The following is an 11,032-nucleotide window of genomic DNA, read 5'->3' as shown; positions in this document are numbered from 1 at the left end:
CGGGGATGTTACAAAATGTTTGAGGGGGCATCAATCATTACAGGCGGAAATTCACTCCTTTTTTTTCTCGAGGCATCATATTAAACATTTCATTTGGATCGAGAAGAGGATCACCATGAGAGACAGAACAAACTGTTTGATTCCATCTTTATTGGGAGCTGCATCACAGCTAATGGATGTAAAGCCTTCAATATGCGATAGTGAGAGTTCAGTTATGCCAGGGAGTGGGAGTGAAGAGAACTGAACTGAAATTTAGTAAATTCATATTTAAATAGAGTGTAAATCATCAAAGTGTTCTGTCACTTCAAACTTATTACAACACTACCAGGAGTGGGGATCGAACCCACGTGGACTTTCGTCCATTGGATCTTAAGTCCAACACCTCAACCACTCGGCCATCCTGGTCTACAGCAATATGCTGCTCAGTTGTTTAACATTTGAATATGATTTATCTATTAAAAAAAATTAAACCAGCGCCCTGTCACAGAAACGTACCCCGGTCTCCCGCGCAACAAGCAGGGGTACTCAGCACTGTACTAACGAGGAGCGCTTGTCCGCAGCTCAGCGTGAGCTCTGTTTACTGTCAGCAGACATTTCCTCATTTCAAAAGACGTTTTCGCCTGCTCTCAGTAATTAATGTCGGTTTGAAGTCTGTTCCTGTTGTCTCCACTCTTGACGAAGAGCAGCCTTACGTAGGAGACTCCCTCTCTCAAGAATTTTGCCATCACCCTGCAAGAGAGAAGAGCCATCAACCACCAAGACACTTAACATTAAGCACATGAAATGGGAGATGTTTTTTACTTAAGGATGTTACCGTTTCCACTCTAACTTCTTTGTCAGAAGTGGGATATGAACAAACATCTCTAGGGGAAACTACAACCTGAACGCAACGCCTTGGACCACCAGCCATCCTGCCTGTGGCTCTTAAATGGAATGATATGTTTTATTTCTACTTGATGATAAGGGAAAAAAAAGTTAAATGTAATTAGGGAAATGTCTTTTTTCATGGGGAAAACAAGTCTAAGCAAATGTAAAGTTTAGAGCAGCACTCAATAAAAACTATCTGAAACCGGTAGCGCTTCTTATGCGGATCAGTATATTCCGATACCAGTGGTTCCGCAGAAGAAATAAGAAAAGCTGAACTCCAAGCACTGTGTTGCCATTACTGCTACTCTGGCTGTAGCTGCTTTAAGATCTACTCAGCGGGCACAGAATGTTGTATGAGGTCAGACTGGTTTGCGATGTCTAAATAACAGCATGCGAATTTAAGCTTATTTAAGAGTATTTAGAATATAATACATGCACCAAAAGCGTTAATCCTTCACTGGCTGCTATTTGAAACGCCTTCATAAATGACACGTAATAGAGATTTATGCAGCTAGATTTTATGCTTCACCATACATTGCAGTCAGGAAAATAAATCAACTTTCTTTAACACCTCTGGATAAAGTTCTTGGATAAAGTGGAGCAGGTTTCAGACCTCTGCGTACAGCGCCCTTGATGTCATTTTATTTTTACAGCAGCAAGCATCCTGAAAGTTTTTTTTTATATTTTTTTATTTGAACAACAAAAATACATATAATACAAAAAAGATCACATATGACGTATCAACAACATCGTCAGGGGCACGTGCCCCGTGTAATCCAATTACACTTTCTGAAAAATCTACTGTCCATGCAAATGTACATGCTGATCTACAGGGTTCTTTTCTGCACTGAGCTGCTCATTTGAAATCCAGAAGGCAACACAGACGCGCTCCTATACCAAGAGTCTTATCTGGACCACCTGGGTAAAAAAACAGGAAACCTAAGCACTATTCTATACTGACAGCTTTTGAAAAGGAGCTCTGTAATATGCACAAATACAAAGACAAGATATAAATACTCCATAGGTTTAAAATTCAGGAATATGAATAGTCAATTGTTTACAATTGGAGTTTTTATGTTTCGTATGATTTAGCGACTTTTTTTCAACATGTAAAAAAAAACAGCACACCTAAATGACAAAGCCTTAGAGCTACAGAGAAAAAACAAATTGCGTTTAAAGTAATTTTAAAGGCTCGAGAAAACATTGCACTATGAACGCAAATGTTTGTCTTCTTTGTCGCACTTACGTTTTGTTGCTTTAGCAAATTTCATGCAGTTTATTTCTGACACAAGACATAACAAGCTTGTGTATTTATGACAAAAAAGCAGGGCAACAATTTTCATTGACCTTGAAACTAAAATTGTTAAAAAGTAAGTTAAATGCACATATAGTAAATATATTTTCTCATATAATGGTGTGTTTTTCTGTCTAAGAATCCTTCATGAATGGTTTAACAGAAACTTTGCATGATTAAAACAAATATTTACGAATTTTAACGTTTTATACAATAAAGTTTTATTGTGAACATGCGCCCTGTTTATCGATATCACCAATACAGTTCTGGATTTTATTCTGCCTTCCTACGCACATATGAATTTTCTTTCACACAACAGCTCGCATGTGTGGTAGGGTATTAGCGCCAGGGATAAAAAGAATGATGTTGGCTTTTAAATGATAAACCATTTGCGTTTATACAAAATCACAATGCGTTGTCGCAGACATTGGGACATACTCTGTTTAAACACCTGTCGTTTTCTCTTATATTGGCTTCTGTGCTTCGGTCCATTTGAGAGAGAAGACACTGAAAAAGTCGTGTGAAAGTGGATTTTGCACCTGCGCCAGTGCTGTAGTGGTATCATACAGACGCCCATACAAATCCATCACACGCTGAAAGCTCCGGAAGGCAACATAAAATGTTGCTCTGTCTGTTGGTGGATTAGGTATGCACGCTTTTTTCAATGTAAAATACAATGTAAAAAGATCAAATTTGATTCAAAATCGATTAATGTAAAAACCAATAAAGCTCATGTTTTTTATCTAGTTTTATCTATATCTATATCTATATCTAGTTTTTCAAAGTTCTTTTAAAAAAAAAGTTTATCGCGATTGTGAAAGTTAGAGAAGGTGTACCAGCGCGTGCCTTCATATCGCCAGCTTCAGTCTAGCCTGTAGCTGCGAGAAGGTTAAAAGCGCACAAGTAATCTGTCTTTCGTCAAAATAATTGCTGGAGCAGCAGGACGCAGAGGACCATCCAGCAGCTGTAGATGGTACTCTCAGTCCGGCTCCCAGCAGAATCCATTCTGGTTTGGTTACTGTCAGACTGGGCGTCTGAGGCTCTTTGGATCACAACGTGAAAAAAAAAAAGAACAAAAAACAATTGCTCACATCGTGTGATTTCCACGAGAGGAAGGGAAGATATCACTTAAAAAAAAACAGAACTGAATATTTGGATCCGGGGCCTCATACTTATCAAATTATTAAAATAATGATTATTAAAATATCAGATTGTGTTTCTGCAACATTTCGTGCACAGTACGCCGTATTTAACAATAAAACAACAGTCACAACGAGGGCTTTACACGCAGTCTGGGGTATTTTCCCTTTTTATATTTTTGCCACTTTATATCGAACCTGTTATACTCCCAAAAGTGCAGAGTAGCTTGTAAATAAAAATGTACAATTCACCGCTGGTATAAACAGATGTGTGCCTTGTTTGCCTTTGTACGTTAAAAACACAAAAAAACACAAACTTAATAATATAACGATACAAAATCAATACCAAATCATAAAGCCAATTGAGTACATATCCTTTCCTTTGAAAACAGAGAACACCTTTATATCTACAAAAAAAAAAAACGTGACAATTACAAAGCAGACAGAGTAGTCCCTTAATTCAAAGATCATATTTTGGCCAAAACAAGACATTCAGACGGGAGTTTAATTCGGAACAAGAGCCTCTGCTTCGTGGTTTATTGAGCTTTTGATCAACGTCTGAGTGAAAAAGATTTGCTATTTTAACTGTTTGATTAAAGTTCACAAAAAGCACCTTTCTTCGAGCTGGAGTCAAACCAGCAACCTAAGGATGCCTCACCATTTCCAATACAGTCCTCTGCTCTACCAACTGAGCTATCGAAGGGAAGTGGGGAATACTGTTTACCTTGAATTTAAGCCACGAATCAGGTTTCTACAGTATGAACTTCCGGGGATATTACAAAATGTTTGATGGGGCATCAATCGTTCCAGGCGGATATTGACACCTTTTTTTCTCGAGGGATCATATTAAACATTTCATTCGTATCGAGAGGAGGATCACCATGAGACACAAAACAGTTTCATTCTGTCTTTATTAGAAAGTAGTGTTTGTGCTACATTAATAATATTTTCGTGGAAATATAGAAGTTGTAATTTTTAAAACTTATATTTGAATCGAAATGTGGTTTTGAGTTAAATATTAGCATGTTAATGTAATTAGTTTGTGTTTGTCATTACTATATATATTCCCATGTTACTATAATTTGTAGCTGAAGTTTACTAGTTGTGTTTTTTATGATGATTATCATGTTTATTACAATATTGTATAAAATGCATAATTTGAACTACATATTTTTCAGGTGTGCATAATTGTATATTTTCAGAATAAATTTCTAAACCAAATCATTTGCTTGATTTACTAGTTTCTACACCTATAAGACCTATCTTTGATGTATAATAGACCTTTAACTACATAGGTATAACAGTCCTCTAAATGTATCCGTATAATAGAACTCCAACCATTTATGTATAATGGACATACTGTATAATCAGAGATGTCTAATTGACGTATAATGATATACGTATATTAGAATTTCATTCTAGACCCATTACAGACCACATTTATATGTCTGGTATGCGTTTAATCAACGTATATTCTACAGTACATCTTTTGCCCACTGGGGAGACACTACAACAGGTAATCATGAGCATCTGTAAAAGCTCTCTACCTGCCCACTCTTAACAGAGACGTGACGAGGGTCTAAAGGGACATTTTGAGCCGTAGAAACATTTTATCATTCTGTACTTTCCTGTGCAGTCAGGCCAATTCCACTTCAACTGCGCCCGACAACAGAGGTCGTTTTGAAAACAATGAGAGTAAAGGGACACTGCATATCTGCAGAACATCACCTCCGAGTTTCAGGACAGTAACATCAGAGATTGGAAGCTAGGGAGTTTCAGGTCTGTTTTTTTATTATAGGTTCATGAAAGTCATACCTTTGCAATAAATATTTCAGAATCCCAGTCAAATCCAGTACAATTGCTGCACAGATCTGCATTCTACAATAAGAAAACTGTCCGTTTAATCAAACACGCCGCATAAAGCATTTTTAAAACAGGAGATATCGTTTTGGAATGCATCTTTCTATAAAAATAAAATGATTTGAAGGGCACTATAAGCAGAGGTGTGAAAGCCTGCTCTACAGAAGAACTATATCCAGAGGTGCCAAATAAGTCGATGTTTCTCCTCGTGAGAGAAAGCATCTCAGAAAACGAAGTTGCAGTCGCTTCCATGCCTCATAACACCACTAGGTCAGACAACAAGAGCTGAAGAGCCGCTGTCGAGAGTAACGCAGCCGAGCTCTCTAAGGAGCTGGATTAAAGCTCCAGTCTCTTGTCAGGCCCCCCGGGTGATTCAGGGGCACGATCCGGCACACTCGCTCCCCGGCTTGCAGGCCCGGTCCGCTCCGGTGATTGCCACCGCCACTGCCTCTTTTTCCCCCGGCTCCGGCAAGCCCGCGTCCCTCGGCCTTCGCCGGGCCTGCCCTCCACCAGGAGAAGTCGCTCTCCCTGCCACACCAACTCCTGCCAGCCCAAGTACAAATTGGCCCCTGCCTGCTGCAGCAGGTCCAGCCCCAGGATGCAGTCCTCCTGGATGGGTGCGAGGTAGCAGGGGTGGCGCACCGTCACTGTACCCAGACGGAAGGCAAGCACCTGTTTCCCCTGGACTGCAGCAAGCTGTCCCATCACGGTCTTCAGCTGCAGGCCGGAGGCCTCCCATCCTGGGGGGTTGGTGCCCTCGGTGTCGGGGAGGACGCCAGGCCGGAGTAGGGTTACCAATGAACCGGTGTCGAGCAGGGCCAGGCAGGGTTGGTCCTCGATTCGGCAGTGGAGGTACAGGCCCTGGCTACAGCTGACTCGCCCCACAGTGGCGTGCAGGGCGCCGGTCTTCACAGCGCTCTCCGGAGCTGGGGTTGAGGTGTTCCAATGGCGGCCGTCCCCGCGCTGAGCCGCCCCGTTCCCGTTTCCCGATGCCGATGTAATTGTGCGAGGCTTTGGGGCCCGGCAGTCCCGGGCTCGGTGTCCCCTCTTCCCACAGCCTTGGTAAAACCAAAACCAAAACCAAAACCGGCAGGGCGCACTGCATCTGCTGGTGCTTCCAGCCACCCCAAATACGGCCTCAGCCCATGTAGCAAGGGCCAAGGCCTGCCCCAGCGAGGCTGGTGCGGCCAGCTGTACGTGGCGCCGCAGCTCCTCAGGTGAGAGGGCCTTGAGAAAGGCCTGGAGAGCCATCTCCCGCTGCGCCTCCTGGGGGAAAGCTGGGTATCCTTGGCGGGCGAGGAACATGACATCAGCGGCGACCGAGCCCAGTCGCTCTCCTGGTTGGCGCCGCCGTAGGGCCGGCCTCTCCCGCATCAGGTCAGGCGCCTCCTCCACCTCCAGCCGGAGAGCTGCTGCCAGTGCTGCATATTCTCCTCTGTCCTCCTCCGGGACATCCAGGAGCAGCTGGCAGGCTGCTCCTTCCAGCGCCACAGCCAGGTGGCTGGCCATCTCTGCCCGGTTCCAGCCATTCGTTCGGGCCGCGAGCTGGAACTGCCTTAGGTTTCCCAGGGTGCTTCCCAGTCGTAGAGACCGGGTCGCACCCGCGCTGATGAGTGTGGGAATCGCTGGTCGGCTCCGGCAGGGAGGGTATCTTCTCTCTGGGGTATCCGCTGGCCAGGAGTAGCAGCCAGTTGCCCCAATTCTACCGGCAGAACCACTACTGAGTAGCCCTGGTAAGGGCTGTGGCCACCTGTCGCACCCAGGAGTTGCTCAGGCTCCATATGTGCGCTGCCGGTGGGTTCTGTCTCTTTTAGAGTCAGCCAGCGCTTGACAGAATCGGTTAATGTCTGCCACGGTTTGTTCATCCTGCCCGCTTCTGACACCAATGTAACGTTTACAGGTTCTTCTCAGGACAAAGGACCAATGGAGATGAGATAAATGAACCAAGCGATAGCTTTATTCTTTATCAACCACACAAAACCAAACACAGAATATACACACACATGAGGAGACTGACGGAGCACGTAAACATCTTCAGGGTGGTAATTACTTAACAACAAGCTACAGATGCAGCCATTCAAAATGCGTGGGCGATACCGCATTATTTTCCGGTACGCTGTACGCAGTCTACCTCAAGTTACCGGTAAATACCGCGAGTTACCGGTAAATACCGCTAGTTACCGTAAATTCTCCTATAATACGACAAGCAAAATAATAGTATCCGGAATTTCCGCAAGGTGGAGCTAATAAAGCTCAACCTCTCATGTTTGAGCTGTGGCCATCAAAGTCTTTAACGGAGATATTACTAATAGTATTAATAATGAATGACCTTGGACAAGCTGTAAGTGTAAACTCAAAGTATTGCCCTGGTCAACATTCTTTCTTTCATTGACCGTCTTTGTAAAAATAACACCACAGCATTTCGCAATCACGCATTTGTTTCCAATCATGCAAAGTACAGTAATTTTTGAGAATCGATTCACCATGCCTTTCACATGCTCATAAAAGAGATTGATTTAGGAACATTAACATATTACCGTATAAAAACTGTACTGTATACTGTACAGTATGTATATGTATATTTAATGTCTTAACTGTGCCCGTTTAAGTATTGAATATTCATATCTAATTTTACCACTGAAGGGAAATCTTAGTAGCTGAGCATAAAAAGAATAGGAGCATACTGCAACGCGTGTGAAGGCCATAAACGATATTAATTTTGGAACATAAACATACAGTATATGGCTGGTCTCGGTACTTTAAAGAAAACATACATGAAACATGGTTTCATTATGACCAGAATCGGTCTTGAGATATTTTTAACTTGATTTACAGTATTTGAGAGGTATGTCTTAACACCGATACTACAGTACGTAAATACTGCTCACGTATATGTTTCTAGGTTTATATTATGCATTTCATACGGTCAAATTACTTTTGAGCAACTAATTAGAAGCGCGAAACGGTATGCCCAGGGCGTTTTAGTTTCGTTTTGTGCTGGGACTCTGCTTTAACAATGTCGCCGTGGATTGATTAGAGATATCAAGTACATACAAGTCATTTTTTAAATGTTGTAGTTCGTCTTGTAAAAATGTTACGAGTACATCATCTATCAACAATTACACAGGTTCTGTTTCCATATTGCGGATTTTGGTTACGTAATATTATTTTCTAAATTTCACGTTGTGAATATATGATTTGGGCAAACAGAGCCGCAAAGAAGTACATTATGGGTTGTTGTTTTTTTTTTGCAGTTTTATCTAAAACAAGCAATGCTTAAACCTTTGTCTGATTCTTGTGAAACTATCCACACGACAGTTACAGTACCTAGGAGTTGACTTCAGTGATGTCACTGATGGGATGTTTCTAAAAATCCATCCTCTGTAAAACGTCTTCTCTAGTTGTCCTGCATATGTATTCGCTAATGAAGCTGTGTGTTCTGAACCTGGATCTTTACATTTCTGTATGAACCAGCTTAGAGGGCTAAAGACAGCTTGTGTTTAAATTGAGTGTAAGGTAATTTATGCTTCTAAAGTCATGGTCAGCATTTATTATTGTACTGTGCTGTAAACTTGTTCTGTGCCTAGTCACATTATTTTATAGCATTTTTATAGCATTATCAAATCTGGTGGCGCTGTGTGTTAGTTTCCTGACTCCCATGTCACATGGTCTGTGATTGAATCCCATGGAACTATGACTTTATTTTTTAACAAACATTTCTTTGAAAAAATGAAACATTTCCCTTGGTCAGAGATTAAATAAAGCCTCACTCGCACCAAACAAATTTATATTTCTAAATATCACAACATGATCGAATTTAAGTCTTTTTAATAACAATGAATAGTCACCTATGCGTTACAAAATAAACATTTATATTGATTTGAATCGCGTTTTGATTTAAATCGTAAACGCGTATTTAAATATATGTGTTTAAAGGCGATATACTGTATAAAAGCGCCGATTCTTATGGAGTGTGTTCCGCCGGGGATTCAAAAAAATTATTTTTTTTAATCGCGTATCTAAGGAAAATTGCAGTATAACTTTGTTCATGCACAAACAGTGGCATGTTACATTATAATTTGGGTGTCTCCTCTTGCCAGAAAGCTCTAAATTGCATTTTGAGTGCGGTTTTTGACTTTTTCTAAATTGCAACCCATAAATAAAGCTGATAAAGCTTAGACTAACTGTATTCTAGACTGTATTACAACAGCACATTGGACAATGCAACGTAAATTGCAAAAATGCACTTGGAATCTGTCCAAGCCCTCCTACGAAAATTATTTAAACTGCGACACTGATCATTCATCTCTAAATAAACTTTATTTTATATAGCGTTTTAGGCGAATAGGTAATTAGATTGCTCATGACCTAATCGCTTTTTCTACATAAACACAGCGTGATTGCTCTCTGAAAATGCTTTTCCTTTATATTTAGGCTCAGATTTCAACTATAGATTGTATTATTATAAACTTTCTTGGAAAAATGTATTTTATGTAAACCATGTTTGCTATTAATTCATTTAGGGCTAAAATACGTTCATTGTCTTCCAATCGAGTCGAGTTGACATTAGAAGCTTGCCACTCCCGGACTGTTACACCAACGCATTAGCATGTTAAATCGATTTCATTGAGGAGCCCAGCTACCAGTTAACACGGTACTTCCTACTTTGAAAATACCTGTGAAACCGGTTTAATTCGTCACAGCCAGCATTCTTGCAGAGAGGGGGTTGTACTCGTAAAGTAGAAGCAGGCGAGATTTCCAGCGAAAGACACCTCCCCCCCCCCTCAAAAACCCAGTAAGCAGTAATGCTTTATGTTGAAAATTGAGGTGGATTTTGTTTATGATAAAGAGGATAAACTGGGATGGGAGGAGGGTTTGGTTTTGCATAAGGGGCGGGATTATGATAATTGGAGGAATTTGCGAGAGTATAATGGTTTGATATATTTGATTTTGTATTGTGGTCGTTATCTATGTTTTTGGTTGGTATTATGTTTATATGGTTGTTCTTGATGGTTGGTTGTTATTATGGTTATTAATAATACGATCTATAGTTGAAATCTGAGCCTAAATAAAAAGAAAAAGCATGTGATTAGGTTTATGAGCAATCTAATTACTTATTCGTTTAAAACGCTATATAAAATAAAGTTTATTATTAATTTGCTGGACAGAGCGGTGAACATTATTATGCATAAGACAAAGATAACGATCCTGATCAGTTTAGAAATCTGTGTATGCTGTAAGGTTTTTACTTCTTAAACTTTTAAAATACACGTTTCGAATAGAAAGAAATCCTCTTCCTGGTACAGTCGGATGAAGAGAGAGGCAAAACAGCCCTACACAGCCCTGTCGCAGTACACGAATATAATCATATTGTTATTAAATTCTTTAGATACGCGATTCCATATTATATTAGCAGAAAAGCTTAAACTACCACTTTTTCACACGCTATTTCACATGTTAGTTAAATTTAATTTATTTATATATTATATATTTATATCTCTGACCAAGGGAAACGTCTCATTTTTTCAAAGAAATGTTTGTTCACAACGGCGACTGTCAGAAGATAGGACACAGCGGCTCAGGCACCCGCTGAATGGAAAAGGGGCACTTTAATGTTCTGTATGGCTAATACTAAAGCCAATACTAATATTCAATACTTTAATATCCTTTTCTGTATGTTTAACAATAGTGGGTACTGGCCTAATTCGTCCCTGCTCCCGTTGTTAGGTGAATGTGTTGTTAAGTGTGAATTTGTACCTGTTTTCCTGAGGTCTGGCTTTTTTTCTGGAAAACCATAACTCTGGTCTTGTTCAGTTTGACTGTCGGCGCCCAGGTCTGACAGTGCTGCTCCAGCAGTGCCAGGTTCTGGCGC

General features: G+C 40.8%; 1 non-coding gene across 1 annotated transcript; it reads right to left on the bottom strand.

The window, feature by feature from the left end:
- Positions 1-322: 322 nt before the first annotated feature.
- trnal-uaa (transfer RNA leucine (anticodon UAA)) lies at positions 323-405 on the bottom strand. The gene has a single exon. It is a non-coding gene; the product is annotated as a tRNA-Leu (tRNA).
- Positions 406-11,032: the final 10,627 nt, after the last annotated feature.

This window comes from Atractosteus spatula, chromosome 10, assembly GCF_055471065.1.
Source record: "Atractosteus spatula isolate fAtrSpa1 chromosome 10, fAtrSpa1.hap1, whole genome shotgun sequence".
Taxonomy (NCBI): domain Eukaryota; kingdom Metazoa; phylum Chordata; class Actinopteri; order Semionotiformes; family Lepisosteidae; genus Atractosteus; species Atractosteus spatula.
This window is presented reverse-complemented; position numbering and strand designations above follow the sequence as displayed.